At 32.2% G+C, this 21,653-nt stretch overlaps 1 pseudogene; it reads right to left on the bottom strand.

Moving 5' to 3' along the window:
- Window positions 1–2,081: 2,081 nt before the first annotated feature.
- LOC146937856 (trifunctional UDP-glucose 4,6-dehydratase/UDP-4-keto-6-deoxy-D-glucose 3,5-epimerase/UDP-4-keto-L-rhamnose-reductase RHM1-like) lies at window positions 2,082–19,749 on the bottom strand (annotated as a pseudogene).
- Window positions 19,750–21,653: the final 1,904 nt, after the last annotated feature.

Here is a 21,653-nt window from a genome sequence, read left to right as displayed (position 1 = left end):
AGGGTTTTACAAAAGAGGTAGGTGGTTACACTTTAGAAACTCATAAAGTGGTAAACTAACTTTAAAGTTCTAGAAACTTCTGACACTTAAGAAATTCTAAGATGCTAAGTTTGTAAGAATTTTCAAAGTGTTTGTGCGCTTTTGAATTTGAGAGAGTTTTGACATTTGTAAAATTTATAATCTTTTATCATTTTTTCGATCTGCCCAAGTCCTTATATAGGAATTAAATTAGAAAGTCTTTGTTTAAAGATTGCCAACTTATCAATAACGTCCTTGAGAAGCTTTGAATCAAATTTGAAATGATCTGTTACATTTTCTTTGTCATTGAAGTTCTTTATTTGTTTCTGCACATGGTCAGAAGGAAGAGAAAGTGTGTCATCAGAACTTTAAAAATGGTGTTCCATCAGAAGAAGACAAAACTAGTCACGGTCACCCATACTGTTGACGTGTTCTTTAGAACTTGCTTCCTTCGGAGTTTGAGTCTATCAGAGCTTGTTCTCATCAGAGTCTTCAAGGTTTGATGCATCTTCTGATCAAAGCTTTGACTTTTTGTTGGCCTTTTCTTGACATCATGTTTTAAGTCCTCAGAAGTTTCCAATGCTTCTCTGGTATATGAAAATGCTTTCCTTTGCGTTCCGAGTTTGATGTATCACAACCAAAAACTTGAATTTGAAGTTAGAATTTAATTATATGGACATGCGCACTTTAGCAAAGATTAGAATACCCAGTTGTTCTTTCATACATTGTTATCACCAAAACTTTAGACATTGTTCTAAAACATACTTTGATTCAACAAACTAATTCCCCCAAGACTCCTCTCCTCATAAAACTCTCCATTCTTTCACTTGCTACTTACTTTTTTTTTTCTTTCCAGAATCCCCCACTCTATATATTCTCATTCTCTCTCAAACTCGCAAAAAAAAAAAAACATTAGAGTAAAGGGCATAACACATACTAACATATGTTTTTTTTTTCATTACTAAATGGAAATTCAATTTTATGAAGAGTTGTGTAAATATTGATGATTTAGATAGGGACTTTAAGCAGCTATCGATTTTTCTTTGATACTCTGGTAGGATTCCATTTTATTTTATTACGTTATTTAAACTTTTTTAAGACATACTTACAAGTATTGCTAGAGCAAGCACGGGATGAAGTGTGATTAATTGACTAACCATACATTTTGTTGGCTATGATTTGTTGAGCATCCATCAACCAACTTTATAGTCATCATGTTATGGACGATGTTTGTACGACAACAAAGTATATGATATTCATACATCTATGGTACACAGTGGATGGTACACAGTGGTTTCAGGTCTAAGGGTGGAATGCACCACATATCACTATGAGAATGACTTGTGACATATACATAACATTCTATGTAGCATGCTCATGTCGGGTCAATCCAATATATGTATAAGTCAACTCCTGTGCAGATCACTGCACATGAACTCGTCTTGGACCTATCTCAACTATCCAATTCATCTCAAACGGTCTCCTATAATGGCGCCGCATCTCACAGAGGTAGTTACACGACTCAATGCATATAAAAGGGTGATTCTGCACCACTCTCGAGGTAACAGTTCATTTCATCACATTTTGCACTTATCCATTTCTCTCAAATTTTGAATTGAGCATTGGAGTGTGTTTACATTGATTTTTGGTAACAACCGCTAGTTAACAAAAATTTACTTGCGAGATCAACCAGGAATCTCAGGACATATGTGCGTTAAACTTTCCCAGAAATGCTTAAATGTTCATGGTATTCTTGAAATTATTTAAATAAAAGAAGAAAACAATTTTCAAATCCAAAAGAATCGAAGTTCTCAAAATGTGTAGAAGACAAATAAATGTAAAGAAAACAAAGAACAAACTTAAATTGTATTGAATTGAATAAAAAGTTGTTCAAAAGGATCATACATCGACTTGTTACTCATTTCTCGCTTTGACATGGATATTCCGAGTGTTTAAGTTTCATGCATGTAATTTGTGACCATTTTTTCCTCATGGAAACTTCTATTTATACTAAGAAAAACAACTGTACAATCCTATCTAAACTATAACGGCCACTAACGTCTCTAAACAGGAGAAACTTCTGATTTTGAATCTGATTCCTCTTCCTTTCGACAACAGTACTTGGTTTTATCCATTATCAACTCAATCTTCTCTTTGCCGAGCTCGTTATCCTTCAATTTCTTCAATCTCACCAAGTCCCAGACTCTGTCGAAATTTTCGATAACTCCTTGCATGTCGAGGATAACCCCCTTGGCCTTGAAAATGATAAGTCAAACTCATTTAACTGCATTTAATTGAGCCAGTCGAAAATATAGGCTAACAGAGTGCTAACATGTCTGCATGCACTTTTCTCCTCCATCGCGAAGACTCAGGCTCCGCCACACTAGAGCACCGTGGACAACCGTTTAGATTCATCGATCATCACTAGACCAATCAGTGTTTGATACAATTTTATTGAGTCTTAAGCTGAATTAGATTTTGTTTTAAAAGTGTTAAAATTGGGTCAATTTAATGAGACGGTAAACTGGTAATTACCTTTTAAAAAATAGCAACATGGATTAATATAGAAGCGTATGTTGGTCCACGAGTGCTAAAGTGTTTGTCTAGCATTACTCTATTTTGAAATTTATGATTGGAAGGTGAGAGTAAATTGTTTTCCAAGTTTCATAAGTTATAAATTTTGATCTCAAGAGATGAATATGTAGAGTGTTCGAGGTTTGAACTTCATTCTCTATATATAACAATGCATTGTTCATGCTAACTGAGTTATACACACGGAGACATACATGTATACTTTTATAATCTTTGAATGTGTTAAATTTCAAGGATTGGTATCAGTTCTTAAAAAAAAAAAAAAAAGGATTTGTATTAGTTAACGTGTAAATGTAAAATTTGGCATTTTGAGCTTAAGTGATTATTCTATCAAAATTTTATATTTGTTACGTGTACATTATTCTTCTAGAAATAAAGTTAAAATATCCTATTTTATGTATGTTGGATTTAGGGTATCACACCACCCTTCTCCACGCCATAGTTAGAAGATAAAAGTTCAAATCAAAGATCGTTTTGACTCACATTCAACTTCCAACATCATTTTTCAAGAATACTAAATTCTCGCACCATATGCATGCCAAGCCCAACTTCTTTCATGATCAGACACACCATATTCTACTTGATCCAGTGGACACCGCAAAATATTTGTCTGCTAGAGGCATATATATTGCAATGGATGACACAAAATTTACTCTAGATCAACAAACTTTGGCGGTTTGACTGAGATTAAATGCACCGTCAGAGTAAATTAGCTAATTGCACTGGTAATAAATTATTGGGTTAAATATGTTTTTGTACTTATAAAGATAGTCATTTCGTTTTTATTTTTCATAAAAGAGTGACATGTTTTGGTCTTTATAAAATTTTCTAAAATGTAGTTGTAATAACTTTTCTTTAATTAGGCTTAAACTTTTAAATTTTTAAATGATTTTTATCATTTTAAAACATTATAATTTTAAGTGGTTGATACACTTATAATTTTAGACATGAATTTAATTGAGATTGATAATTTTGTTTAGAGTACTGGTATTGATCATTTTAGGCCTAACAGAAATCTGGTACAACTTATGAGTCAGGATGGACGAGACTTGTTATTTAATTTTTGTTGTAGGTTGTTTTACTAAAAAAGAAATTGTCGAAATTTTGTTGTATCAGTTTAAGGAAAGGAGATCAGATCAATGTAACATCTAAGGGGCCTAATGTTGTCCCACCAACAAGGTTTGTGGTTCCAAAATGATACCATAGGTTTGCAGTTTGAGAATCTGGTTAACAATAATAGAACATGTGCCACAACCTGGCAAAGCAATTATATTTGTCTGTGTCAATAACCTAAGCTACAAGAAACATCAATTTCTTGTTCAATATTCTATCATTGTAAATTTATGGATAGTGTATATGGGTATCTTGAGCAAATCAATTTAAAAAATTTATTGTTGAAAATCGCTGGTATTGTGCATAATAAATTTATATCAAAGGGATCAGGGTTGTCTCCAACAATTCGGAGGCCCTGTTGTAATCTTGACAATTTTAATTAAAAATGTATTGAAAAAAATTCAGCGCCACTTAGAATGACTAATATCTACGTTATGACTTTTACCCACAGACAAATAGATATTTACCTACAGACAATGTATAATTGACAGTAAAATAGTTGAATTCTGAACTTTTACCTAAAAAAATGAAATTTAGCGATGGATTTTGTCCGTAGGTACAAGTTTGTTTTTTCCTTTTTTTCAAATTTTGACGCCCCTTTAAGTTTGAGGCCCTGTGCCAAGGGCCTTGATGCTCTTGCACAGGCCGGCCCTGAAAACAGTGGCGGAGCTAGAAAAAAAAGCTAGGGTGGGCCATTAAAATTAACCGTTGAAAAATTGTTTAAAGCCTCGCAAAATAGATCTATAATTGAATTATTTAAATTTTTCGGGTGGACCACTATATCACTTTGCGGGAATTTGGATCAACCGAAACCTAAAACCGACATAAAATTGTATAAAAGCTCGCAAAATAGACCTATAATTGAATTATTTAAATTTTTCGGGTGGGCCACTATATCACTTTGCGGAAATTTGGATTAACCGAAACCTAAAACCGACACAAAATTGTATAAAATCTCGCAAAATAGACCTATAATCGTTGATATGAAGGGCTCCGCCACTGCCTGAAAAGGGATGATATACTTGCCTTGGTGACTGATTTCAAATTCGATTCTCACCTCCAACAAATACTGATAAATTAACAATTAGCATACTAACATTGACCGTTTAAAAAACAATTAATTCATATCAATTTGAATAAGGGTTAGCCTGTGTTTTTAATGTTGCTTGTTCGATAGGAAAACTTTATAGTCGAAGTTAAAACTTTATTTTTGGTTTCAGTCCAGCGATAAGTTACATTCGACATATTGTAATGAGTCATGGTATATTCAAATCATTCAGTTTTGACACTAAGAAATCCAAATCCTTTATGAAGAGGCAAAGTCAAAGGTTGGAGACACGTGGAAGCATGTTGGTTTCTCGAAGACTTATAATTTTTTATGGCCAAGTTCGGAGCGTCTAATGATGATGATTTGACTATTCACGCCATCCCTCCGGAGGGGCTTCTTCCCTTGCTGCAGTCGGATGAATTAGGAACGCTCTTTTTGAGGCGTTAGTTTCGTTTTTTTTTTTGTTTCTGTTTTTCTTGTTCTTTTCTCTTTGTAACCAAAAAAAAGTATATATAAGAGTTCTTCAAAAGAAATAGGGGTGACAAATCAAAAGCAGATATCTTTATGCTCGAAATATCCAAGTCACAAAGAGAAAAGAGTAACAAAACAATGTATGTTTGATTTGATGTACCATCTTTTACATATGCAATGCAAATCATTTTCTTTTAAATTGTTTTTCTTTCATCTTTAAAGTGTTATTTCCTGTTAAATCTCGGAAAACCTTTGTTGATTCTGTCAAACAAGACAATTATCTTCGTTGGTTTTACTTGCAAGTTCATGAACACCATAAACATTCAAACATTTTTTGGAAAACATTTGCACAATATATCCTAGGATTTTAGTTTGATTCTGCAAATAATAAATTTAAAACTAGCGCTTGTTTACCAAAAACACAGATAAACAATAAATCAATACAATTGAAAGAAAATAATAATGAATAAACTATCAATCTAGTCCCCTCATTTCAATTTAATTCATAAACTAGGTAAATACTATGAAGCACGGACACTCTTCAGATTAGACGTGTCTGTCCACGTGAGCTTAGCTCAACTGTTAAGGACAATGCATTATATATGCAAGGTCCGAGGTTCAAATCCCAGCCACCACCAAAAAGATTAGGCGTGTCCCGGTGTCGGACATGTGTCGTGTCCGACACGACACCGACACTTGTAATTAAACTGATACCATGTATTCTCTTGATCTTCTTGCTCGTTTTTCTTAATGGTTGTAAACTAATAATCTAGCGTGGGAGAAAGGTTTTAAAGCTGTGGTTATATATTGAGACCGACTCCAAAAGGACTTTGGATCTTGTTTCTTCTACTTCGTGCTTTCATTCTCACGTGATTCTGATTGATAGTTATCTACGCAACGACCATTTCTCTCCAACGTACGTACCTTACGCGGAATGAAATATAAGTGCTGACTGATGATAGACTTGTTAAGAAGGGTGTCATCATGTCTTCTTCTCTCCAACTTTGGTTTGTAGTTTTCTTTCTCTCTTGATAAAAAAATTTGTTAATCAAAAGTGTGGTCACCACTAATCCAACACTATTGCGACAAATCGTAGCCGACGCTAAATAATTGAAGCTAAATCAACCTTTTCTTATGGTGTATTTTGATTTTGTTCTTTTAATTTAGGGTTAAATATGTTTTTGGTTGTCCTCGTGAGGTTAGCTCAGTTGGTTTGGACAATGCATAATATATGTAAAGTTCGGGGTTCGAATCCCGGTCACCTCAAAAAAAAAATATGTTTTTGGTCTCTATAAATATACCAACTTTCAGGGTTCGAATCCCTGTCACCTCAAAAAAAAAATATGTTTTTGGTCTCTATAAATATACCAGCTTTTCGTTTTAGTCTCACTAAAATTTTTCTTCAACTTTTAGTCCTTTAAAAATTTTCCATCTTCACTTTTGGTCTCTATTTTAAAATAAATTCATATGTAGAATTCATATCTTTGAATAAAATTTTGTAGAAAAATTCATAATATTATAATAATCTCTCCCCAAAAAAATTAGAATTTTTTAACAAAACATGAATTTAATATGAATTTTTATATTTACTAAGGTTAAAAATTCTATTAAATTTATGTTTTGTTAAAAATTTCTAATTTTTTTTGGAAAGATTTTTACAATATTCTACACATTTCTGCACAATTTTATTAAAAAACATAATAAAATTAACTTAAAAATAGGGACCAAAAGTAGTGATTGAAAATTTTATAGAGACTGAAAGTTGAAGGAAAATTTTGGAGAAACTAAAACGAAAAATTGGTATATTTATAAGAATCAAAAACATATTTAACCATTTTAATTTATTTAAAAAAGATAGAAGTGACGAAAAAGGAGAAGAGAGAGCTTAATTGGTCAATCCAAAAGAGGCAGATATGGCTATCCCAAAACTATTTTGTAAAAGACGACAATTACACAACCACGTACAACTCCTAAAGATATCCCTAAAAAAAAAAAAAAACCTCCTAAAGAAAAACACACACAACTCCTCTATAAAAAAAATTCACCACCCAGTATAGAAGTCGTAAATTAATTGACAAAAATTCAAAATTATTAAGTCCGACGTCATGACTTAGATTTAAACTCAATCCTTCTATTCATATGTGTGAATTTCAATGGTTATTTATAATCTCATTTAACTAAAAAAGAATCCACAGGCCATAGAAAATCAACATGTTATGAATAAAAAAAATCAACTAATACAATAATAAGTTTATAACAAAACAAAAATGACAAAATCTCTCAAAATAAATTATTATTTTGTCAATTGAAATGGTTATGCAGCTCGATTAATATAAAAAATTCCACTTACAATAATAATAATTATTTTTAATATATTCGGAAATTTTTATGTTTTTTGAGGAAATATATTTTGAATACTTGTATACTTTTAAATAGTATGCGCCTAAAATTTAATATACAAAAGTGCAAGATCAAACACATGATTTACGACTTTTCAACACTTATGTGTGACTTTTCGACACTTATGGGTTCGAACCCCGTACCTTGCATATATTATTGTCCACATCAACTGATATAAGCTCACGAGGACACTTACGCGTGGCTTTAGCTAAATTCTTTAGAACAATTTTATTTTTTAAATATTGTATTTCTCTACTTTTATCTACTGGTTTATTTTTTTCATAATACTTATTTTATGTTATTTGGTTGTCCTATTATGTCAAACATTAGTTTAAGAGTAGTGATATTTGTACAACCATTTGTTACAACTTTTGTTTTCTCTCTTTTTATTGGTCAAAAACAATGGAGAGAGAAAAAGAAAGAGAGAGAATAGATCATAATATGAGTATGAAAAGAGGGTCGTTCAAAAGTTGTTACAGAATGAATGTTCAAATATCATTTCTCTAGTTTTAGACACCTCTCACTGAGTTTCGAACCATGGTTTGTCATGCCGTAAAAGTCTAGCTCCATCCTCTAAATCATGCTCCACTAGTTCTTGATATTATTTATTTTAAAAGATACTTATTAGTTTAATTTAATTAATTTTTTTACTATTTCATATCCTTTAAATATAATCAATAATTCTTATTTGATAATGTTAATTTTAGTATATTTGATGTTATGTTTTGTATATTCATCAAATCTCTACAACCAAGAATTATTGATCATTCAATTTTAATTGAACGACGAATGATGTTTGACTGCAGCCACCATGGACTTGCTAACTACCGCAAATCTAAGCTCCCCTTAATAATAGAAATTCAACACATAAATAATACTTCCACCATTTCAAAATGAGTGTCGCTTTAGCTAAAAAAAATTGTTTCAAAATGAATGTCACTTTACATTTCCTATACAACTTTAATTTTTTTCTTCCAACTTTACCCTCAATAAATACTCCAACTTTTTTCTCACACAATTTTCAATGCAACTTTAAGTTTGTATTTTTCATATAAAACAAGGACAGTTTAGTAAAAGTGTTATGTCTTATGATTATTTCATTTCATTCCTTAATCTGTGTGCAATTGACACTTATTTTGAAACGGAGGGAGTACCAACAATATGTTATTTTAACACACTCTTTTAACACACATTTTTCAATACACTCTCATTGACTGATTAAAATTTATAGGAGTCTAATCAAATTTATATGAGACCTACTCCCTCCGGTCACTATTATAAGCAAATTTTTATTTTTTAGATTCATTCAATAAATGATGTATGTGGTCTTCATTTATTCAATGAATCTAAAAAGTTAAAATTTGCTTATAATAGTGACCGGAGGGAGTACATAGTTTGATGAGATCATGAGACACATGTGCATTTTTACCAATAAAACAAAATTAGAAAATATATATGAGAGTGTGTTGGTAACATCCTTCATGCAACATATACGTGAACGTGAGCTGGTCCTAACTCATAAATCTGAATTTTCTTTCTTCTTCGTCTATTCCTTTTCTTCATCCTTCACTATTTCAGTCTCTATTTTCGCTTTCATAGTTATAATTAGTCTTGTACTCAATAAATATAAATTGGAAGCTTGTTGCATTTTCAATTCAACAACAAATAGCAGTCACTTCTCTGGTTGATATAATTGATTACATTACATCCTGATGACTAATTAAGTGGCTCAAACATGTTTCTTTTTCTTGTTTGAAACTATGATATTGTTTAGCTTTCCCATGATGCTTGCTGGACAGAGAGGTACTATAAACCATGTTCTCATTTAGAGGTACAATCTAGGCAAAAGAGTTTCACTGAAATAGCCGGCCGACATGAAAAAACTATTGTGCAATTATACTTTTCCTGATTGGATATTTTTGGAGAGTAGTGGAAAATTGGCACTAGACTAGTGATTTCTAATCTGTGTATTAGAATATTTTTATTCTCTTCCACTTTGGTATTTGATTGATATTATTGTACTTCTTTTTTGCCAATAGTGCGTATTTTTATTTTTATTTCAATAAGCTTTATGAATAGAAAAGTTCAAAAATATCCCCTCCTCAAATTATCTACTAATGTATTCCACACTTTTTCCTTCTCTTAGAAGTATTGTAATTGGAAAGAATTGTTTTCCAGTTTAAGGAGAGGTCTTGAGTTTGAATACAACCTTGAGATTGCAACAATGTAAAATGTCTTGAGGGATTAGTCACTATAGTTGCACGTAGAGAATACCCAGATCACACAAAAAAAAAATACCTTTCTATCTTAATTTTAGACATTTTTCGTTTCAAGTCGATTCATTATGTTAAAAAATTACAACAATATTCGATCAAAATCTTATTTGATCACGAGGGGTTCTACCACCATCGATGGTAATTAGAGGAATTACAGCAGCAAGAAGCGATTATTCCCCAATAGTAAATACTAGGTGAGTTGGATCATTGATTTTAACTCACAACCTTGATTTCAAGCAACTTGTCTTCGAGACAAATTCACCTGTCCTGGCCACAACGTGCCAAAATCGTGTTTTCCAAAGGACTTAGTGGGGATTAGTCGCTTCTTTTTCTGTAATTCCTCTAGAGATCTATTTAGTGCTTGTATTTTTGAAGATTACTCTTCTCACTTTTGAAAATTGCTCCCAAACATACTCTAGCAGCAGATATCCGCCGTTGGACACTTGTTAGAATGGTTCAATCACTTTTTAAATCGGTTTAACAAATTTTAAAAAGGGTAAAATATGGTTTTAGTCCTTGCAAATATGCATCGTTTTGGTTTTAGTCCCTGGTAAAAAAAAATTTGTTTTTGGTCCCTGCAAAAATTTTTGTTTTTGAAAATAGTCCCTGACCCCATTTTTGTGATGATTTGCATACGTGGCACATGATGAGTGAACCCATTTTGTAGTTTTTGGTCCCTGCAAAATATTTTGTTTTTTAAAAAGGTCCCTGCAAAATTTTTTGTTTTTGAAAATAGTCCCTGGAGGGACTATTTTCAAAAACAAAAAATTTTACAGGGACCAAAAACAATTTTTTTTACCAGGGACTAAAACCAAAACGAAGCATATTTGCAGGGACTAAAACCATATTTTAGCCCTTTTAAAAATAACAAAACTTAACCGAGAAGAGTAATTTTCATAGCATTTTTGGTCGTAGTATTGTTTTTACTAGTAGGGAGTCTAATTGGGCTATTCAATGCTTGGCCCGGTTAGCTAATAGTAAGTCCAACTGTGTTTGACCTAATAGTTTCCCTTTTGTTATTTGTACCCCTCTGGTTTGAGGGGATGTGTTGTTTGTTGCTAATGAATTGTCTTTTTACAAAAAAATAAGTCTTATTTAATCATTTAAAAAGGTAAATTATATTTTCAATTCATCATGATAATATCTAAAGTACATCATAATGACAATTACAAAATCTAATCCTTTATTTCCTTGCAATACCCAAAACCATAAATTAAATAAATATTATGTTTAATAGAATACTAGGTGTCTTACTTTGAAAATTCCACTTCAAAAACAAAATTTTATAGAACTATTGATTACTGAACTATTCATATGAGTACTATAACGAGAAATTGTCTTAATCCATATTCAATATGAAATCCATTTGTTATATTTGACATTTGCAAGACATCTTAGAAGCAATCCCTCAAACCTGAAATCTTGTAATTGCAAGCAATTGGATTAAATAATACCACTTGACTTCATTTGATTGAGTCTGAATTCTGAATATGCAGCCTTTCCTTGAGTCCTTGCCAGGGCCGACCCAACATGTCAAGAGGCCTAAACAAATTTTTTATAATGAGGCCTTTTGGAATAAAAAAAAAACACAATGCTTATTAAACGCATAATAAATCAAATTTTGTTGAATCTAAGATTTGAACTTTGGTCCAAAAGAATTTGAGGCCTTAAAACTGACCAACTAAGCTAGATAAATATTGATCATTAGTATGTTATATTATATATTTATAACTAAATTGATTGCCCTAAAAAAAAAAAACTAAATTGACTTATTTTGAGGCCTTTTTATAACCAAAATCTTGAGGCCTAAAGCCATCGCTTTGGTGGCTTGGCCCTTAGGCCGGCGCTGGACCCTGGTCCTTGCATAGTCTAGTGTAGCAACTTTCTTGCTATTATACTTGTGGTCTCATCCTTAAAATTTAATCATACTTCTTTATACTAGAATCACAGTGTCACGTTTAGAAAATCCTTATTATGAGACATGGAAAAGGAAATAGATATAATAACCTCATAAAAGGGAGGATGTGTAAAGGAAAAAGCAGATTGACGAAAGCATAGCCCAAATTAAACTTATTATTGTGTAAGAGTAAGAATGAATATATATTAAATCAATCCCTACTTGAAAAGATACATATATAGAATGTTCATGTGCATATACTTTAAAGTCAATCCCTATGCATGTGCATACCAAAATCCTAAATTAATCTTCAATTGAAAAGATACATATGATGTGGATACGCATATTTAAAGCAAACTGGTAAGAGGAGCAAACCATAAGTCCCCCAGTGTTCTTGTCAATTGCAGCAAGCAGCATCTCCAAATTGTAGCTTAAAAGAAACGATATTCAAGTAGTTGGTTGATTAGAGTGGTCCTTTTATCTTTACCACGGACGATTTTCTCAAGATCAATCTGGTTCGCACTCTCAATTTGGTTGACAATGTAATTATATATTATTACTAGTGTTCACAAGAGCAGGTAGATGCATCATTTGCAGATTATGCTAACAACATATTTGTGGTTGCTGCTTGTCTTGATGCCTTTCTCATTGTTATTCATGGATATCTATTAAGGTATCCGCTACGTGTTCGTGACAGATTTTATCCACGGATATCCACACGTGCAATTTTTTTTGCCATCCCTAATCATGGCCTATTCTTTTTCATTGAAAATGCTCCTAAGTTGAGTGCTTATAATGATGCCGAATGGGCAAGATGCCCTGATACTCGACGCTCTGTCACCAGTTATTGCATGTTTCTTGGCTCTTCATTGATCTCATGGAAAAGTAAGAAACAAGAGAGAGTCTCTAAATCTTCTACCAATCTTCATTGATCTCATGGAAAAGTAAGAAACAAGAGAGAGTCTCTAAATCTTCTACCAAATTTGAGTATCGTGCCATGTATGTTGCATTTCATAAATAATTTGGCTTCGTGGTCTTTTAGCTGAACTTGGATTTCCTCAGAGAGAGCCAAACTCTCTCCAAGCATATCGAAGTTGATTGTCATTCAATTTGTAACATCCCAGACTGCTTTTAGGATTGCCGACTAACCCCACAAACCAACACGAGTCTTTTCAGCGTGTTATGTCCTCACTCGCACGCTTACCGGGAAACTTCCCGGTAGGTCACCCATCCCAAAATTGCTCCAAGTCAAGCACGCTTAACTGTGGAGTTCTTATGGAATGAGCTACCGAAAAGAAGATGCATCTTGTTGATATGGGTAGTACCTAACAATTCTTATAAGCCTTCCTTCAACCATGTAGTCCCATACCTACATGGCCTCCGGATCCCTCTCATTCCGATGTGATTCGGTTCCTCTTATTAACGTGGGGTCATCCTTACGGATAGTGCCCGTTCCAACTGGCGGGAACCTTTCGTATCCAACTGGCGGGATATCGAAAACCACGTCGTGGGTGTTACACAATCTGATGCCTATGATGACTGACTAATATCCCTTCCGTACTCAGTTGTAAATTGCTGATATTCTTACATAGACTGTTCTGCGTCCACGACATCAGTTTCTTGTAGGCAAATTGATGCTCATTGAACAACCGCATAATTTTGAGGGGGGATGTGAATAAGAAGTTGACTTGTTCTCCTTATTATATCATCATTTATAATTATAATTCTAAAAATTCTCCCTAAAATTTTTCCATCCAAAACTCTAATTCTAATTCTGTTAATTAATCATTAAAGAAAAAAAAAATTAGAAACTTTAATTAAAAAATAGAAAAAATTTAAATTTAAATTTCCCCACTAACTCAGGTCACTCGTGCATACATCGCATAAAAAACTCCTATTATTCCACTAATTCACCATTCTCATGACCAAATTCTGCAGAAAGAATATCACTCATAAGTACATGGTATGCATGAGTAAATTCATAACCAACAAACTCTTCAAACCATACCCCATTTTTCAATACACTTCTTTTTTTCTTTGGTTGTTACTTCATTCTCTTTTCATGTATCATCTCATCATTCCCTTTTCATTATAATAGAGTTGTTGTTTGTTGATTCTTATTTTTTATTTTATTTTTCAAGGCACTAATTTTGATACATATACACTATATTGGATGGAAAAGTTTAACAACTTCTTTATTCATTCTTATCCCATGTTATTACTTTCTCTAATAATCTTCCAAATAAATAAAGAGAAGCAATATCTGGTTTTCATTTTGTAATTTTTAGTACAATCTTAGTCCCTCATTTTCCTCTTGAGGATTTCATTTTTATTTTCCCATAATCCTTTTGGTTTGATTTTAATCTGTTTGGTACAACAATCTTAATCCTTTTCATAATTATAAAACTTATTTTTCGATTGTTCTTATTTTTTTTTTAAAACTCATTGTTCTATTGTTCTTATTTTTTTTCTATCTATATATTAATTACGATGAGATTTTAGCAATGTGTCATTCTTTTAAACAAAAAAAGCTAGAGCTGTCGGAGAAGGCAAACCATCCCAACTATATTGACATCTAATAAGTTCTACAATAACTTTTCTCTCCCTTGCTCTCATCTATTAATTAAATTAAAAAAAATCATTTATAGATATAATCTTATAACTACCCAACCTCCAAAACTCTATTGTTATAATCCTACAAACTCTACCATAACTTTTCCCTTCGCATCTGTCATTTTATTAATTAAATTAAAAAAATATTATTATAATCCTATAACTACCCACCATCCACATTTCTATTTCCATCTTTTTGTTACTTAAATAAAAAAAATTAGAAATTTAAAAAATAGGAATTAAATTAATAAATAGAAAAAAATTAAATGATGGAGAGAAAATAGCTACCCATGATATAACCCACACTTTAATTTTTTAGTTTTATAATCTACAAATTCTCCCATAAATATGAAATCATTTGTCTTGATGTAAAATTTAGTTGTGTGTGCGATTTTTTTCATTAAAGTTATGATATACTAAAGATAATTAAAATTTGTGATTTATTGTATGATACAAACTGTATATTCTTATTTCCTGGTAAAATACATATTATTAAAATGTTGCATGTTTTTAATTTCAAAATTTTCTTATGCATGACAATAATGATTTGAACGAGCTCTACAACTTCCATTATTTACCTTCTACCTTTTTAAAAAGTTTTGTTTTTTTTTTCTTTCTATTATCATTTCACTATTCAACCTCTCTTATATTTCATTTATTTTTCATTTGGCAATGTAACAGATATTACACGTAAGTAGTTTATTTCACTATTTTTTCAGGAAAGTAGTTTATTTCACTTATTTGTTAATTTTATACCATTTCTATTTTCAGTATTCAAACAATGCTAAAAAATATTAAAACAATTAAGTAATGTTCTTGCTTTAAAAAAAAAAAAAACTTATATTCTAAACAGAAAGCAAACTCAATAAAACAAACAATCATATCAATATATTCTATAATATTTCTTTAAACTAAAATAATTATCAATCATAATTCAATAAAACTAAACCCATGCATTGCAACTGCAAGGTAGACGTCTAGTTTATTAGTTTGTTCCTAGAAATAAGGAGATAAATCAGAAATTGATTTGTTCTCATTAATTGTAATTATTTACCGTAATTTCATGTATAATTTAAAAAAAAAAATGTAATTTCATGTATATATAGTCTTGTAACTTTTATATATACATTTTTTGAGGAAGCCTTTATATACATGAAATACCAATGACCTTTCTATATATATATATATATATATATATATATATATATATGAAATAACAATGAGAAAGGAATCTAACCAATATTAGCAACTGCTCCTCTTTTTTCATTCGTCACAGAAGAACGTAGTGCTTGCTCCTCTTTTTCATTAACCCGAGAAGAACACCGTAGCTGCTCTTTTACTTTTGCTCGCCTTTTTGTTAACAACAACGAATGTTTTAGTAGATGGAGTTTTGTTAACCTTCTTGTTAATTTGAAGAAGTAATTTTTCAAAACAGGTTAGCCTCATCTTTTAACTATGTGAACAACTTTTTTTTTTGTTCATTGCTCTTCAATTGGTTAATGTGTTTTTCATTTCGCTCAAGATTGTTAATAGCTAATAACGTCCCCGAATATTTATAGATCAAGGAAAAGATACAATTCTACGATGATCCCATTTTGTTTTTATTTCAGCGTTGCTATATATCCCGAGCAACTTAATCCCGAACTCATCCCGAAAAAAGTTTTAACCAATTAAATTTATCCCTGCCTGGAAAACATGGGGAAGCATACGAGGTAGCATAAGCATGAGGTAGCATGGATATGGATTTGGTGCTGTAAAGTAACACAATTTTCATTTTGGCCATTGGATTGTTTGATAAAATTACAATAGTACCATGCCAATAAAAATCCAATGGTCATAATTCGAAACTGTGTGAAACTGTGTGTTTTCACTACAGCAGCAGATCCTGGTTTAGGTAGCATGAGGTGTAAATACAAGGTCGTGAAAATGTCGCGAGATTATCCTTCGCTATAACTAGCAATTTTCTATTTATTTATACGAGAATGAGACTTCAAACAGAAAAACTACTAAATTAATTGTACATAACTGCATGTTTTCACTTCAGCCGCAGATCCTGGTCCAGGTAGCATGAGGTGTAAATACAAGGTTGTCAAAATGTCGCGAGATTATCCTTCGCTATAACTAGCAATTTTTTATTTATTTATATGAGAATGAGACTTCAATCAGAAAAACTACTAAATTAATTGTACATAGTACAAATGAAAACTAACTTTAGAAAAAGTGTCAAACTAATCCAAAAAGATAAACTATCTGTACATTTACACAATAATCATTTTTATTTCTTGTATTCTCATTATCTTTATATATAAACCATTATTTACACTTGAATAGAAGACAAACGGACAACAAGCTGCGCCGTCAAGCCTTTTTGGATGCCAAAACCAATCCTCGTAGACACAACATTTGTGAAAAAATAAAAAGATAAACTATCATATTTGCATTTACAAAATAATGGTTAATTGTGCTACTATCAATAACCAAACTTATATAATTTGTTTGAAAGACATATTTAATTAATAATTCCTTAACAGACAACAATTCACGAAATTCCTTCTTCAATTTTGATGCATCCATATGATTAATAATTGGAGAAGGGAAGTGTCAAGTATGCCTGTTGTTCAAGTATAAAATTAACCCATATAAAACTAGGGTCAATATAATTTTCGTACATCTCAAGAATTTCATTGCATATCACAATACCAGGATTTGTTAATTTCCAAATTCACTTTGCATTTCTCTTGGACATTTCAATTGAAATAGGTAGCAGTTCATCCAGAACAGCTATGCTGTTTGGAATGTTCGCCACTTTTATCAGACCTTGTTGTCTTTGTGATGAAATTATGCGGATTGCTTAGATCGGACGAGACTGGAAATTGAATTCTGAAGCCGCACACATTTTAATACTCCTTTAGAAACTCTTCCCCTTGACACCATATCATGATACAAACAAATTTAGTTGATCTAAAAAAATGCAAAATGCAATTTTTCAATTGTGGTTGCGGTCACAATTACTGAAGTCAAGTGCTAATGATGCAGCAATAATTGTAGTTGCAATGTGGTGGTAAAACAATTTCACATATGAAAATCATGCAACATAAAAGAGCAAAATGCAAAATCTTAAGAAGCTTTTAAATGGCGGTCACGGTCACATTGTGGCCGCGACACATTTCTTGGTATTGCAAAATATTGAAGTCAAATACGGCTAATGTAGCCACCGTTACAAGTTCAGTGTGGCCGCAGAGAAATTAAAAGCGTTTTTTAAAACCACGGCTTTTGGTACGTACCTTCGCATGCATCTGCCAATGTTTAAACACTAACAACAATGGGGGGAGTGATTTCTGACTTATGTTTCACATTCATTTCACCAATAACACCAGAAGCATTGAAAAATGAAAACATGAGTTGGTTTAATAGTCCTAATATCAACCAAAAGTTCTGATCCATCCTCCAAACATCCTTTACCATATTCAAATTCTATCCCTTGCTTCTCACAAACGTTTCCTAGAAGCCATCCAATCCACCCTGCACCACCTTAGATCAAGAACTTGAACGAAGCCTTCTGCGGTGATAAATAGTTCTTCCTCGTAACCGAAGTAACTACTCTAATCATTAGCATTGTTGAATCTGAGCCATCATTATATTTTTCAATTCCTTGCACTGCAAGCATTCTTGGATGCGGAAGTTAAGCTCCAGAAACATCACCCCACCAATTAGAATTCTTAACATACCAATCCATTGTTTTTCTTAAATCCTCTTCCTAACTAGTCTTCTCAAACCAACCCAATTTCTTCAACTTTTCATCATCCAAAAAGTATCTCTGATCATTAAAAGGCCTATTATCAACAAACATAACATGATTATCAGAATCCAATGAGAAAAGCTTACATATATCATTTGCAACATCAATCACCTTTCTCTCTTTCTTTGTACCAATTTTGTAAACATATGCCCTACCTCAACTTTATGATGAATAATCTCAGAAGCTTCAGCAACATCTTCACAATAGAGATAGCTTCTAACATTAGAACCGTCGCCATGAATCGATAGATCATTCCTTCCATGGTTAAAACCATAAACTTTGGAATCAATTTCTCTAGAAACTGATTTGGCCCATAAACTTGGTTCCCTCTAGTCGTTATAACTGGTAAACAATACGATCTACCATAAGCCATAACAAGCATTTCGGCACCAGCTTTCGTTGCACAATAAGGGTTTGTGGGTAAAGCTGGGAGGCTTCATGGTTTCCAACAACTGCATTTTCATCGGTTTAGCCATAAACTTCGTCGGTGCTAATGCTAACATGAATAAACCTCTTGGCATGATTTTTTGAGACTTTGAAGGCTTATAAAAGAACACGAGTTCCATAAATGTTGTTTTCGTGAACTCAAAACTATTTCCGAAAGAGTTGTTAACACGAGTTTGAGCGGCAAAATTCATTATTATATCAATGGATTCAGTTAATATGATGTAATTGACTAAGTCAGCACTTCTGCAATGTCTCCTTTGATGAACTTTGGGAGATGAATTTGAAGGAATTAAATTCTTTAGATTTCAACAGTAATCAAGTTTGTCTAAAACTATGATTTTATATGCTGGGTATTTTTGGACTAGTTTGTTGCATACATGGGATGCTATGAAGCATGCTGCTCCAATTATGAGAATGTTCTTTGGATTGTAGTTGCTGGGCAACTTTAATTAATGAAAAACCACTTCATTATATAGTGGAGGTTGGATAGCTCAACTGGTTGAGTTAAGGGTAAGAAGTTGAAGATCACGGGTTCAGGCCCGAACAAAGGAGAAAAAATTACTCTAACAAATAACCAATAACATTATTGTAAAAAAAAAAGACCAACGACTAACATTTTCCATTAAAAAAAAAACTTCATTATATAGTCAGATCAGATGTAAATATCACATGTTTTGCACAAAATCATCTAATTATGTCACAGAAGAGCTCCTAAATACAAGATCGTTAAAATCATGAATTAATGCATAGTCGTATGATTCCACGAGTCTAGGTATTAATTTCGAGTTTAATCAAATGTAAACTCAAATTTTTACAAACTCGGAAATGAAATTGAGTTTATTCAATCGAGTCGTACGATTCAACGAGTCTAGGTACTAACTGTGTGTTTGTATTTTGGAGCTTTTGGTGCTGTGAGGTATGAGTGTGTTTATTTCAAAGAATGAAGCTTTCGGTGTTGTGAACGTATTATTTCTTTTGATATATGTAATTGATCAAATTATACATCAAAATATCATAAATCATGGTTCATATGAAGAAATACCCACACAAGCTCCTCTGTGCAAGAAGCTAACATAGTTGCAACATCAATTCAAGTAATCTTAAGATCTGATTTCGTGTTTTGCTTTATCAGGATTGTCACAATACACATTTTATAACAATTCGATCATTGATGAGATCTCATATAACAAACTTTATCTGGTTGACTTAGCTAGAAGTGAAGGTTCAGTAACAGAAAGCAACAGTGGCGAGCATGTCGCAGGTTTGCTGTATGTTATGAAGTCATTGCAACTTGTCTGTTAAAGGTTTGCTATTGTACAACTAGGAAATTGATAAGATGAGTCGGCCGAAAATGCAACTTGGAAATAGACAAGGCTCTCTCTACTTATCTTGATACGGGTCTGCCTCTGACTCTTGTTTTGGAAGTAGGAACTTGTCTTTTACAATACTTGGCATTTTTTAAGTCAATCTGTTCAATTCATCTTGCATTTGCAGATATATGTCGATTATTTCCTGCATGTGTTAAATCAAAATTTGGATTACCAGCTTACTGAAGATGTTGGTAGGTTCATGCTCCTTATTCAACAAATCTTTATATTTGAAGTATGAACATGTGACATAAGGGGAGTGAGGGGAAATGATTTAGTAATTATTATAAGGAGTAGGTTATCAAAATCGGGATTTTGATTCAGGTCGAAAGGGAAAAGAAAAAGAAAAAATAGTAATCAAAATCAAAGGATTTTACTCAACTACTTTTGTAGAATCGATATAAGAAATCGTAAAATCGAAATCAAAATTGATAGATTTTACCAAAACAAAAGTAGTGCAAAATATATGTTATAAATTGTATATAGTCATAAATGATATATAGTCATAAATGACTCGGTTTAAGGTTCACAAAATACTTATACATAAATGACTAAAAAAATGGTAAAAAAACCATTCAAAACCCTTTAAAATCTTGCGATTTTGAATGAATTTCACGATTTTGTGTGATTTTGATGCGATTTTAAGACTATGCCATGGATTCGAGTTGTTGAAGGTACATAAAATTGTAAAATCTTAGATTTTAGGATTTAAGTCGGAATTTTGACAATGATGATAGACAGTATTTTAGGTGGCGTTAATGGAACAAACTTGGAGAGGTATGAAACATGTGTTATAATTGTTAAACTATAACAATTGTTAAACTATTCTTCTATTCAACACATAATTTGTTATAATTTCTATTTTTTTAGGGAATAATTTCTATTTTTATTGCTTTGGAGTGCATTGAAGCGTATTATTATTTTTAGGTTTAATTGCACTTTCGACCCTTCAAATTTATCAATTGAACGATTTTGGACCCCTTAGTTTTTTGTGAGCTATTTTGACCCCTCAAAGTTTACCCCTTTTATAATTTTAAAGCTCTTCTAATATGCGGTTAGATTTATTTAAGGTCTGTTCTCGTGAGCTTAACTCAGTTGGTATGAACAATGCATAAAATATGCAAGGTCCGGGGTTCGAACCCCGGCCACCACAAAAAAAAAGATTTATTTAAGGTCTATGATAGTAATAGGACGGTTGCTTTTTTGACTTCCAGAAGTTCCTGATAACACCTGGAAATGACCAAAAAACCCAGCGGTAGTTAACTACCGCCTGTTTTCTAGTTATAAGTCAGCGGTAGTTAGCTACCGTTGAGGGTATTTTAGATATTTTCATGTGTTATTAGGAATTTTTGGAAGTCAGAAAAGCAATTTTCTAGTAATAGAGACCAAAATCACACAATTGATAAACTTGAGGGGTCGAAATCCCATAGCCAAATTCATATTCAACTGAAAACGCGGGTTGCACTTGGGTGACATTGGTCAATCACAATGCTTGTGAAAGAGAGAGAAAAAAGCCACTTGTGACATTGTGGTTGGCTAATGTCACCAATGTCACCCAACTCTATGTCACACCCAAGTGCTGTCCTGAAAACGCGGACACTTTGATCCTTCT

Source organism: Medicago sativa, chromosome 3 (assembly GCF_051527215.1).
Source record: "Medicago sativa cultivar Bolivia chromosome 3, Bolivia_mono, whole genome shotgun sequence".
NCBI classification, from domain to species: Eukaryota; Viridiplantae; Streptophyta; class Magnoliopsida; order Fabales; family Fabaceae; genus Medicago; species Medicago sativa.
The sequence above is the reverse complement of the archived record's forward strand: the minus strand, read 5'-3'. Positions and strand labels throughout refer to the sequence as shown.